Raw genomic sequence first — 13,305 nt, forward strand, 5'->3', positions numbered from 1 at the left:
TCTTTCTTTCTTTCTTTCTTTCTTTCTTTCTTTCTTTCTTTCTTTCTCTCTCTCTCTCTCTCTCTCTGTCTGTCTCATTTTCTTTCTTTCTTTCTTTCTTTCTTTCTTTCTTTCTTTTTCTTCTTTCTTTCTCTTTCTTTCTTTCTTTCTTTCTTTCTTTTTCTTTTCTTTTCTTTCTTTCTTTCTTTCTTTCTTTCTTTCTTTCTTTCTTTCTTTCTTTCCTTTTCTTTCTTTTCTTTCTTTTCTTTCTTTTCTTTCTTTCTTTCTTCTGTGTAGGGTGATTTTATTGGTGTAGAATACATTTCCAAGGATGGAATGTCAGGTTCAAAGGTTCTATGTATTTTTAATTTAATAGATGTTGTTACATGACTCTTCAAAAAGGCCATAACAATTTACATTTCTGGCACAATGTATGGAAGTGCCCATTTCTTGCATCCCAGCCAGCAATAAATATTATCTGTCCTTTGAATTTTTTTTCTTGTTTGAAAACTGGGAAGTGATTTCTCACTGCTATTTCAATTTGCATTTTCCTAATTAATTTGCATTTGGATTTGATCTTGTTTTTGTTGGATACTTGCATTTGTATTCTATGTGCGTGCATGTATTGATGCTTTTTCTCCCCCTTTTTGTTTTGGGTCTTTTGTTCCACTCTTGCCAATATTTAAGAGCTCTAGATACATTAGAATATTATTTCTTTGTCTTTCATCAGCCTTACAATTGTTTTTTAAACTGTCATTTCTCTATTAACTTTGTTTATGCCATTTGTTACAGCTATTCATATATAGTCAATATGATTTCTTACTGTCTCCAGAATATATGTGTAACCGCCTAAATTTATTTTTTTCCACAGTTTTATTATTTATTTATTTTTAAATTTACATCCAAGTTAGTTAGCATATAGTGCAACAATGATTTCAGGAGTAGATTCCTTAATTCCCCTTACCCAGTTAGCCCATCTCCCTTCCCACAACCCGTCCAGTAACCCTCTGTTTGTTCTCCGTATTTAAAAGTCTCTTAGGTTTTGTCCCCCTCCCTGTTTTTATATTATTTTTGCTTGCCTTCCCTTATGTTCGTCTGTTTTGTATCTTAAAGTCCTCATATGAGTGAAGTCATATGATATTTGTCTTTCTCTGACTGACTAATTTCACTTAGCATAATAGCCTCTAGTTCCATCCATGTAGGTGCAAATGGCAAGATTTCATTCTTTTTGATTGCCGAGTAGTACTTTGGCTATTGTTGATAGTGCTGCTATAAACATTGGGGTGCATGTGCCCCTTCGAAACAGATAAATACCTAGTAGTGCAATTGCTGGGTTGTAGGGTAGTTCTCTTTTTAATATTTTGGGGAACCTCCATACTGTATTCCAGAGTGGCTGCACCAGTTTGCATTCCCACCAGCATTGCCAAAGAGATCCTCTTTCTCCACATCCTTGCCAACATCTATTGTTGCCTGAGTTGTTAATGTTAACCATTCTGACAGGTGTGAGGTGGTATCTTACTGTTTTTTTTTTTTTTAATATGAAGTTTACTGTCAAATTGGTTTCTATACAACACCCAGTGCTCATCCCAACAGGTGCCCTCCTCAGTACCCATCCCCCACCCCCCCTTCCTCCCACCCCCCCATCAACCCTCACGTTGTTCTCAGTTTTTAAGAGTCTCATGGTTTGGCTCCCTCCCTCTCTAACTTTTTTTTTTCCTTCCCCTCCCCCATGGTCTTCTGTTAAGTTTCTCAGGATCCACATAAGATGTTTATAGCAGCACTTTGAACAATAGCCAAATTATGGAAAGAGCCTAAATGTCCATCAACTGATGAATGGATAAAGAAATTGTGGCTTATATACACAATGAAATACTGTGTGGCAATGAGAAAGAATGAAATCTGGCCATTTGTAGCAACGTGGATGGAACTGGAGAGTGTTATGCTAAGTGAAATAAGTCATACAGAGAAAGACAGATACCATATGTTTTCATTGTGGTTTTGATTTGTATTTCCCTGATGGTGAGTGATGTTGAGCATTTTTTCATGTGTTGGTTGGCCATCTGGATGTTTTCTTTGGAGAAATGTCTATTCATGTCTTCTGCCGGTTTCTTCACTGGATTTTTTGTTTTTCGGGTGTGGAGTTTGGTGAGTTCTTTATAGATTTTGGATACTAGCCCTTTGTCCGATATGTCATTTGCAAATATCTTTTCCCATTCCGTCAGTTGCCTTTTCATTTTGTTGATTGTTTCCTTTGAAGTGCAGCAGCTTTTTATCTTGATGAGGTCCCAATAGTTCATTTTTGCTTTTAATTACCTTGCCTTTGGAGATGTGTCAAGTAAGAAATTGCTGTGGCTGAGGTCAGAGGTTTTTTCTTGCTTTCTCCTCTAGTGTTTTGATGGTTTCCTGTCTCACAGTCAGGTTCTTTATCCATTTTGAGTTTATTTTTGTGAGTGGTATAAGAAAGTGGTCTAGTTTCATTCTTCTGAATGTTGTTTTCCAGTTCTCCCAGCATCATTTGTTAAAGAGACTGTTTTTTTCTTTTTAAAGTTTTTGAAGTCCAGTAAAATTTCTAAGCTACATCTTACTCTGAGCATTCTGTAGTACTGTTTCTTGGCACAAAGTGTGTGTTTCAATATTTACCTTAAAAATCTTTATTGGGGCACCTGGGTGGCTCAGTCGGTTAAGCATCTGACTCTTGATTTTGGCTCAGGTCATGATCTCACAGTTCGTGCGTTCTAGCTCCACTGTCTGTGCTGACAGTGCAGAGCCTGCTTGAGATTCTCTCCCTCTTTCCCTCTCTGCCCCTCCTCTGCTCTCTCTCTCCAATCAATCTTTTTCACACCCCCCCACAGTAAAACTTTCCCAAATTATATCTTTATAATTATATTCCTAAATTACATCTTTCTTTGTTTTGTGTTTGTTTAGTTATTTCAGTTAGGCGTATATTGGATTCCTTTTGCTGTTTCTCTAGCTGTACTTTTCCCTTTAATTCTATTTCAAATTTGTGGGTTGATGTTTTTAATCAGTTTTAGAAAGATGTCAAGTGTTACCTTTTGAATATTACTATTTTTCCCTCTCTTTTAGTGGATACTAGTTGTCAGTTTCTTAGGCCTTTTGAATAAGTTCCACATGTCTATTATATACTTCTTGTTTCTTCCCCATTCTTTTCCTCTTTGTTTCAGTTTAGGTATTTTCTATTGATCTCTCTTCAGTTTAATTCTGTGTTCTGGTGCGTTCAGTCTTTTTTTTTTTTAAGGTTTAATTTTATTTTTGAGAGAGAGAGAAAGAGCGAGCGTGAGCAAGCTAGCTGGGGAGGGGCAGAGAGAGAGGGAGACACAGAATCTGAATCAGGCTCCAGGCTCTGAGCTGTCAGCACAGAGCCCAATGTGGGGCTTGAACTTACAAACCATGAGACCATGACCTCAGCCGAAGTCCGATGCTTAAGCGACTGAGCCACCGGGCACCCCCTGTGTTCAATCTTCTTATAAACTCCTGTTGAGTGCTTTATTTCAGTTATAGAATTTTTCATTGTTAGAAATCATATTTGATTAGTTTTTATAGATTCTAGTCCTCGTTGAATATCTGAAACATTATTTATTTTATATATATTTTTTGAATTTTCTTTTTATTTATTTAAAATATTTTTAATGTTTATTTTTGATAGACACAGAGCACGAATGGGGGAGGGGCAGAGAGGGGGAGACACAGAATCATAAGCAGGCTCTAGGCTCTGAGCTGTCAGGCCATGAGATCATGGCCTGAGCTGAAGTCAGTCGCTTAACCGACTGAGCCACCCAGGCACCCCTGAATTTTCTTTAAAAAAAAAAAAAGTTTATTTTTGAGAAAGTACGAGAATGCACAAGCAGGAGAGGGACAGTGAAAGAGGGGGACAGAAGATCTGAAGCGAGTTCTGTGCCGACAGCAGAGAGCCTGATGTGGCGCTTGAACTCACAAACCATGAGATCGTGACCTGAGCCAAAGTCAGATACTTACCCCACTGAGCCACCCAGGGGCCCCTCTTAATTTTCTTTAACCTACTAATCATAGTTTTTAAAAAAATCCTATTTGGTTAGTACAATATTTGGATCATCTGTGAATCTTCTATTATCTAGTTTTTCCTCTTGATTATTGGTTATATTTTTTGTCCCACTGCATGTCTAGTAAGTTTTTATTGTATGATGGACATTGCATATAAAAGAATAGTACAGACTCCAGATACAGTCTTCTACTGGAGAGTGTTTCTGTCAGTCCAGTCAGGGATTTCAGTAGTTAGATCTGTGTTGCAGTTTTAGTAAGAGTTGGGTCTAGCTCCCCCTTATGGTAAAACCTTCCTGAGCTTTTTTATTTGAGAGACTGGTAGATCATGGTCTTTGTGAGTCCTGAAATGCTGTAGAAGTTTAATTTATGTCATTGAGAGGTTTTTGTCTTAGCACACCACTAAATTTGGCAAATTCCTTTGGGTAAGACTGGTTTTCTATTTGAATCCTGTCCTTTCCTTTGGCAAGTGTTTATTTCTAAAACACTGTGAAACTTCAGGAAATTTCATTCTCCCATAGAGACATTTCAGCACTTCTTTGTAATTCTCTATATATCTCCAGAATTTAGCAGATCCTGTGGGGTCATGTGTTTGAGCCCTGTCAAATTTCCAATTTATTACACCAGTCCCTTGTAACTACTAAATGCTTTGCTGGTTTCTTTTGTTTTGTTTCAATAGCAACTCTTTGTCTGGAACAAACCCAAACTTCAACCTATATACATAATTGGCACATGCTCTGAAGGAAGAAAAACAGCTGGCATTTGTCATCTTACCTTGGACTGTTTCTCTCTTCTTTGGAATTTTAGGTCATCTGGTGTTTGTTGTTTCCACAGTTTTCTAATGCCTTTGGAAATATGATATTTGTGATTTATTTAGCTTTTTCTAATTGTTATCATGGGAATGTTAGCCTGCTGTTACTACACATTAACTGTATTGCAATTTACATTTTGTGTTCACTTTTCTAATTTCTATCCTCTACCTTTTACTATGCATTCTGTAATTCTGTGGTGCTTATTTTTTCTTGTGCCTGTTTTAATTTTGTCTTCATTTCTGTTACTTTTTTTTCTTTTCTCTTTTCTTGAGCTGTGTAAATTTTTGTCTCATTTTTTTCTGTTGTCCTAACATCTCTTTCTTGAGTTCTTGTACTTATGCTTTGTGGTCCTTTTTCATAGAGGCTTTATTATGTTTTTTAATGGTGAAATGCTTGATCACAACTTTTATCTTCTCCAGTGTAAAGTGATGGATATTCCTTGTCTGTTGGTAAATTTTGCTGCTCTTGTCCACTATTTTTCATTTCATATTTTAATGGCAATGCTATTCTGGTTGTTTTTTAAACACACCTTTATTGAGGTATAATTCACACACAATAAATTGTATATATTTAGAGTGTGCCGTGTGATACATTTTGATATATGTATGTATAATACTTAACTGTAAATATATATGTATTATGTTTCTAATTATAATATATATTTATAATTATGTTTATAATTATGATATATTTATAATTATAAACTCATCACCACAGTCATGATAATGAACATATCAGTTACTCTCAAAAGTTTCCTAGTTCCTTTTGTAATCCCTCTCTCTTGTCTTTCTCTCACCCATTCTTAGGCAACCCTGCTCTACTCTGTGTCATTATAGATTAATTTGCATTTCTAGAATTGTATATAAATGGAATCAAAAGCATGCATTTAACTTTTGGTGTGACTTTTTTTGGTAAGTTTATTTATTTATTTTGAGAGAGAGAGAGAGAGAGAGAGAGAGAGAGAGAGAGAGAGTGTGCAGGAGGGAGAGAGAGAGAGGGAGAGAATCCCAAGCACCCTCTTCACTGTCAGCATAGAGCCTGATCAATGGCTTGAACTCATGAAATGGGAGATCATGATGTGAGCCAAAATCGAGAGCCATACACGTAACTGACTGAGCCACCCAGGTGCCTTGGTCTGACTTTTTTTACTCAGAATAATTATTTTGGGATTCATTCATGTTGCATATCTCAATAGTTTTTTTTCCTTTTTATAACTGAGTAGTACTGTTAAACATTAAATTACAGAGAGACACAAATATTTTCTAAGACCAAATAGACTCATAACTGGCTGCTTTTATCCCAGGGGAATGGTGGGAGGAGGTGAGAAACTGTTACATATAGGATAGAAGTCGACTGAACTTTCAGAGAACTTTTGATGATTGATCAGAATCTTGAAGACCTCCAGTCACAGAGCAAGTTTGCACTCACCTGCTAGTCATTTTCCACTGTGTCTTCACTTAGTTTGGGGTGGGAGTGTGCCAGAGGCTGAGAAAAGGGCAGGGGGACTGTGAGGAAACCCCCAAGATTCATGGAGTCTTTACCAAGTGAATGGAAGTGATGTGCCAGTGGTTGGGAATAGGGCATGAAAGGTGAGAGAGATATCCCTGAGATAAATGAGCACTTCATCGGGAGCATAGCAGCAGCTGCTGAAAACTGGGAGAAGGCAGGTGGGTATAAAGTGATTTCCCAAGATATAAAAACCAAGGTGCCTAAGAGGCTGGTAGCTTGGCTGTAAATCAGAGAGAGAGAGGCTGAATGAGATCGAGATCTTCTGTGGCATATGAAGCAGAGACATTTCTTGTGGTTCAGCTGGGCTGGAAAGTCATAGACCTTAAAAATCTTGCTGGTGCTCAAATCTCTAATCTTGCTGAAGAAAAAGTTATGATTCTCTATCCAAACATTTGTGAAACAGTGGTGAGCTAAATTAAAATAGTTGAAATAAATAAAGCCAGACCCAGCCTAAGTACCCAGATTGACTCAGTCTCCTAGCCTAGTGGCTCCTATTATTGTCTGGCATACAATAGAAAATTGTGAGACATGCAATGAAAGAAGATAAAAATGACTCATAATCAAAAGACAAAATAGTCAATAGAAGCAGCCTCATAGATGACCTAGATGTTGGCATTAACAGAGAGGGACTTTAAAGTAACTGTGATAAGTATGCTTTTCATACGTGTATGAAGAGGTGAAGAATTTCAGCAGGGAAGTGGAAACTGTAAAAGAATGAGCCACATAGGAATTTTAGAACCAAAAAGTTCAGGATCAGAAATGAAGAATTCATTTGATGGGCTTAGCTGCAGGACAGGACATAGCAGTAGAAAGAATAAAGCAACTGATGGTGCCTTAGAAGTTATCCATACTAAACTAAAGAAAAAGATGGATGATAATAAAACTGAACAAGTTTTGAGATCTGTAGGATACAATCAAATTAACATATGGGTGCTTGGAATCCCAAAAGGAGACTAGACAGAAAATGGAATAAAAAATAATTGAGAAAATAATGGCTGAGAATTTTCTAGTATTAATGAAAGATACCAGTGCACAGATCCAAAAAGTTCACAGAAACCCAAATAAGATTACCTAGGTAAATTACATTCAAAGAAAATCTTAGAGATAAAAGGCACCTTAGTGGATAAACAACAGGAATAAGTAATGTCTCAGAGTTTATAGCATGTGTAGAGGCAAAATATGACAATAGGAACACAAATGATAGGAAAATAGAGATACTGAAGTCAGTTCTTACATTGTTTCTGAGGTATTAAAATATTACTTAGGGAAAGACTATAGTAAATTAAGGATGCATATCGTAGTCTCTAAAGTACTAAAAATACCAAATAGTGTACCTAAAAAGCCAGTAGAAGAAACAAGTGAAATTGTAAAATATGTTCAATTAACCAGAAACAAGGGACATGAAGTTACCAGTAATAACAGAGTAGGGAGGTTTAAAGGTTCACCCGTCTACTGAAGCAACAATTAAGCTGGTAAAAACTGTTATTATGAACTTTTTTTGAGCTCTGGAATCTAACAAAAACTATAAAACCAGGTGAATGCTTAATGAAGAAAGAGGCTTATAAATTTTGGTAAAAGGGTATTGTGGTCCTTTTACTTACCCACCTGCTATCCCCTACATTGCCCAGCTGGTAACAGCTGTGGGAGCAACAGCCCATGTACCTGGTATGGGTTTCTAGTGCCAGAGTGGGGCAATATGGATTTTATTCTGAAAGAATTGGGGTTGTGTACTTTGACCTGTCTAGTAGTGCCATGAGTGATTAGCTCAAGGTCTTACATTTGTTTTGACCCCTTCAGAACTCTCTCAGGCTGGAGTAGCCTTCTTGGACAATGTTCATTTAAATCACTTAAAGGCGTATGGTACCTGCAGCCACCTGGGGCAAAGGACAACAGATGGGACAAGCAGCAGAGACATTGAAAAACCTAGGAAGGGATAGGGGGTGAAGGAGATAACATGGGGAAGTAATAGGCTTTACACAGTGTTTGCCAGGGAATCAAAATTCTATGTGTATGCCAAGGTCTAGCCACATGCTCAGAAAGACCTGAACTTGCACTTCTGGCTTATTTTTAGGCTCTCTGTGTGCAGAAATGAAGGTTAGGGCAGAATTGTAAATGGCCTGGCTAAGCATTGAAGGAGTGCCCTAATTCAGGCCAGTCTGCATAGACCAGGAGAGTACTTCTCCTCACCTCCTCATTTTGGCTCCAGGTCTTTAAGAAAATCTCTGTCAGATCTCAGGCTGAGCACTAAGCCAGTGAACAGAGACTTCAGTGGTCACATACCACAAAAAATACACTTTTACAAAGCTAGTTTAGGAAAGTCACTAAACAAACAATTATAACTCACAACAAGCAGAAACAACAAACTCTGGGGAGTGAGAAGAATCAAAATTGTCAGTTACTACATTATAATAAAGTGTCTAGTTTCCAAGAAAAAAGATTATGAGACATGCAAAGAAACAAAATCTGTAGCCCATTTATAGAAAAAAAGAAATGAACAGAAACTGTGCCTGAGGATGCCTGGACACTGAACTTACTACACACGACTTTTTATCAGCTGCCTTAAATATACTCACAGAGCTAAAGGAAATCATGGGCATAGAACTAAGAAGTCCAGGAGAATGATTACCCACAAAAAACGAAGAACAGAGGAACAAAGAACAAATGGGACCAAAAAAGCCAAGATTATAGACTTAAACCATATAAATAATTATGTTAATTTTTAAATAGACTAAATTGTCCATTTAAAAGACCAACATTATCAGACTGGATAAAAAAAGCAGTACATAACCATACACTGTTAACAGGAAATATACTTTAAAGATGAAGATATAGATAATAACTAAAATAGGTTAGAAAAAGATGCTGTACAAACATACATAAGAAAGCTGGTTTTGCTGTATTACTATGAGACAGAGTAGACTTCAGGGAATACTACCAGAGACAAAGAACAGTTAATAATGATAAAAGTTTCAATTTACTGAAGATTTAAAAATCTTAAATGTGTATATAACAATTAATAGAGGTTTAGCACACGTGAAACAACAGTTGACAGAACTAAAGGGAGAAATAGATGTATCTATAATAATTGGAGATTTATCTTTTAGTAAGTGATAGATGAAGCAGACAAAATGTCAGTTAGATTTTGGAAGATTTAAACTACACTACCAACCAAAACTTGGCACAATTGAAATTTTAGATGACTATACCCAACAGAGGACACAATTTTTTTTTTAATGAAGGTATTTATTTAGTAAATAAACAGGACACAATTTTTTAAAAATGAAGGTATTTATTTTGTTTTGAAGTTTATTTACTTCATTTTATTTTTTAAATATAATTTATTGTCAAGTTAGCTAACATACAGTGTATACAGTGTGCTCTTGGCTTTGGGAGTAGATTCCCATGATTCGTTACTTACATACAGCACCCAGTGCTCATCCCAACAAGTGCCCTCTTTAAATTGCATATGTTATCACCAAGATAGACCATATGCTAACCCAAAAAACGTATCTTAAAAAAATTTCTTTTTTATTTTAGAAAGCGAGTGTGAACAGGGGATAGGGAGAGAGTGAATCTTAAGCACGCTGCACGCTGAGTGTGGATCCCAGTGCGAGGCTTGAACCCATGACCCTGGGACCATGATCTGAGCTGAAATCAAGATCAGTTGCTCAACTGACTGAGCCACCCAGGTGCCACCAAAAAACATATCTTAATAAATTTTCGAGGATTGAAATAATAGAGTGTGTTCTCCAACTAGAATAAAATTAACTTAGAGATCAATGATAAGATAATCAGGAAACCCTCACATATTTGGAAATATTTCTAAATAACTCATCAGTCAATTATAAAAAAACCACAAAGGAAATTAGAAAATGTTTTGAATTGAATAATGAAAACATACTATCAAAATTTGTGGATGCAATAAATATTGCAATGCTAGAGGAAATTTTATAGTTTAATTTTTTTATTTACTGAAAAAAATTTTTTAATGAGCTTTTTACTTTGGAGTGATTTTGGGTTTACAGAGAAGTTGCAGAGGTGGTGCAGAGGGATCCTGTACCCCTCATGCAGTTTCTCCTGATGCCAGTCTCTAAGGTTTCCATGTTGCTTTTGTCCAAACCATGGAAACAGTATTGGTCCATTGACTGATGGAAGGCTCTTTCCCCTGGGCATTACTCTCAGGCCTATTCTACCCAGGCCGCACCTCACACATGGCAATTCTGAGCCTGCTCTAGGCTGTGAGAGTGTCTCTGTGAGACTCATTCAGGGTCTGACATAAGGTGAGGTTCTGGACTTTCAGGGGGAATTGCGCAGGGGTGACTGCTCTTCATGTCACATCATGGCGGGCAAGTTTTATTTATTTTTTATTTTTTATTTTTTTTAATATGAAATTTATTGTCAAATTGGTTTCCATACAACACCCAGTGCTCATCCCAACAGGTGCCCTCTTCAGTGTCCATCATCCACTTTCATAGTGGGGAAGTTTTAAATGCTTATATTGGAAAGAAAGATTTTTTTCTTTACAAGTTTTTATTTAAATTCTAATTAGGTAAAATTCAGTGTAGTATTAGTTTTAGGTGTCGAATTCAGTGATTCATCACCTTACATACAGCACCCAGTGCTCATCACAACAGGTGCCCTCCTTAATAGCCATCACCTATTTAACACATTCCCACTCCCCTCCCGTCTAGCAAGTATTAGTTCTCTATAGTTAAAAGTCTGTGGGTGCCTGGGTGGCTCAGTTGGTTAAGTGTCTGACTCTTGATTTTGGCTTGGGGAATGATCTCATGATTCATGGGATTGAGCCCCATGTCGGGCTCTGCACTGATAGGGAGGAGCCTGCTTGGGATTCTCTCTCTCTCCTCCTCTCTCTGCCCCTCCCCTGCTCATGTTCACTTTCTCTCTCTCTCTCTCTCTCTCTCTCTCTCTCTCTCTCTCTCTCTCAAAATAAATAAAATAGTCTGTGTCTTGATTTGCCTCTTCTCCCCACCATGTTCATTTGTTTTGTTTCTTAAATTCCACATGAGTAAAATCATATGGTAATTGTCTTTCTGTGACTTATTTCATTTAGCATAATACTCTCTAGCTCCATCCACATTGTTGCAAATGGCAATATTTAATTTTTTTAAGTTTATTTATTTTGAGAGAGAGAGGGTGTGTGAATTTTGCAACTGGGGAGTGGCAGAAGGTGAGGGAGAGAGAGAATCTCAAGCAGGCTCTGCATTGTCAGCATGGAACCTGATGGGCTCAAATCCATGAACTGCAAGCTCATGACCTGAGCTGAAATCAAGAGTTGGATGCTTAACTGACCGAGCCACCCAAGCACCCCAAGATTTAATTCTTTTTTATGGCTGAGTAATATTCCATTGTATAGATATACCACATTTTCTTTATTCATTTATCAGTCGATGGAGATTTAGGCACTTTCCATAATTTGGATGTTGCTGCTGTAAACATTGGAGTGCATGTATCCCTTTGAATGAGTATTTTTGTATCCTTTGGGTAAATAGTAGTGTAATTGCTGGATCGCAGGATAGTTCTATTTTTAACTTTTTGAGGACCCTCCATACTGTTTTCCAGAGTGGTTGGAAGGCAAGAAAGATTTAAAGTGAATAATCCAAGGTACCTACTGGAGAAAATAGAAAAACAATAGCAAATTAAAATAGAATGAAATAAAAAAATCAGAGCAGAAATCAATTAAGTAGAAAATGGATGGAGACTAGAGAAAACTAGTAAAACTAAAAGTGATTTTTTAAAAGGATTAATAAAAATGATAAGTTCTTAGTAAGACTAAATTAAATAAAACATTCATAATGAGAGAACATTAGAGAATATTATGAATCATTTTACTTAAATTCCTTGAGAGGCACATTTGAACAAAATTGACACAGGAAGAAATAGAGTGATACTAAAATAAATTCAGTTTCTAACAAAATAATTTTCTCACAAAGAAGACTCAAGTCCCAAATGGTTTCATGTGTGAATTCTGTGAAACATGCTTTTCAAAAGCAAAAGAGGGTGAAACATTTCCTAACTCATTATGAAGCCAGTGTAACTTTTATCTAAAACCCTAATAAGATTAAAAGAAAATTATAGACCAATATCCTTTATGACTATAGATGTAAAAACTCTTGATATAAGCAAATAATTTATATAGATTTGTACAATGTATATATTTTATATAATGCTGGATTTACCAATCTAATAAAAGGCACATATGAAGAACCCACATCTAACATGATGCTTAATAATGAAACATAGAATGTTTCCCTTCAAACTTCAGGAACAAAATAAGAACATCTGCCTTTATAAGTTTTATTTTTTTATTTTTTTAATGTTTATTTATTTTTGAGAGAGAGAGACAGAGCGTGAGTAGGGGAGGAGCAGAGCAAGAATGAGACACAGAATCCAAAGCAGGGTCCAGGCTCCGAGCTGTCAGCACAGAGCCCAATGTGGGGTGCGAACCCACGAACTGTGAGATCATGACCTGAGCCAAGTTAGATGCTCAACCAACTGAGCCACCCAGGCGCCCCTGTAAGTTTTATTTGACATTGCTTTGGGAGCTTTGTTCCATAAATCAAGAAAAAAAAGTACAAGCATACCTTGGAGATACTGCCGGTTTGGTTTCCAGACCACTGCAATAAACTGAATATCACAATAAAGTGAGTCAAATGAATTTTTTGGTTTCCTAGTGCATAGAAAAGTTATGTTTATACTATAGTCTATTAAGTGTGTAGTAAAATTATGTGTATTAAACAGTGGACATCCCTTAAGTCAGAGAAAGACAAATACTGTATGATTTTACTTGTATGTGGAATTTAAGAAACAAACGAGCAAAGGAAAAAAAGAAAGAGAGGCAAAGCAAGAAACCGATTCTTAACTAGAGAGGACAAACTACCAGAGGGGAGGTAGTTGGGGGGATGGGTTAAATAGGTGATGGGGATTATGGAGTGCACTTGTTGTGATGACC

This window comes from Herpailurus yagouaroundi, unplaced genomic scaffold, assembly GCF_014898765.1.
Source record: "Herpailurus yagouaroundi ecotype Mexico unplaced genomic scaffold, PumYag 193, whole genome shotgun sequence".
NCBI classification, from domain to species: Eukaryota; Metazoa; Chordata; class Mammalia; order Carnivora; family Felidae; genus Herpailurus; species Herpailurus yagouaroundi.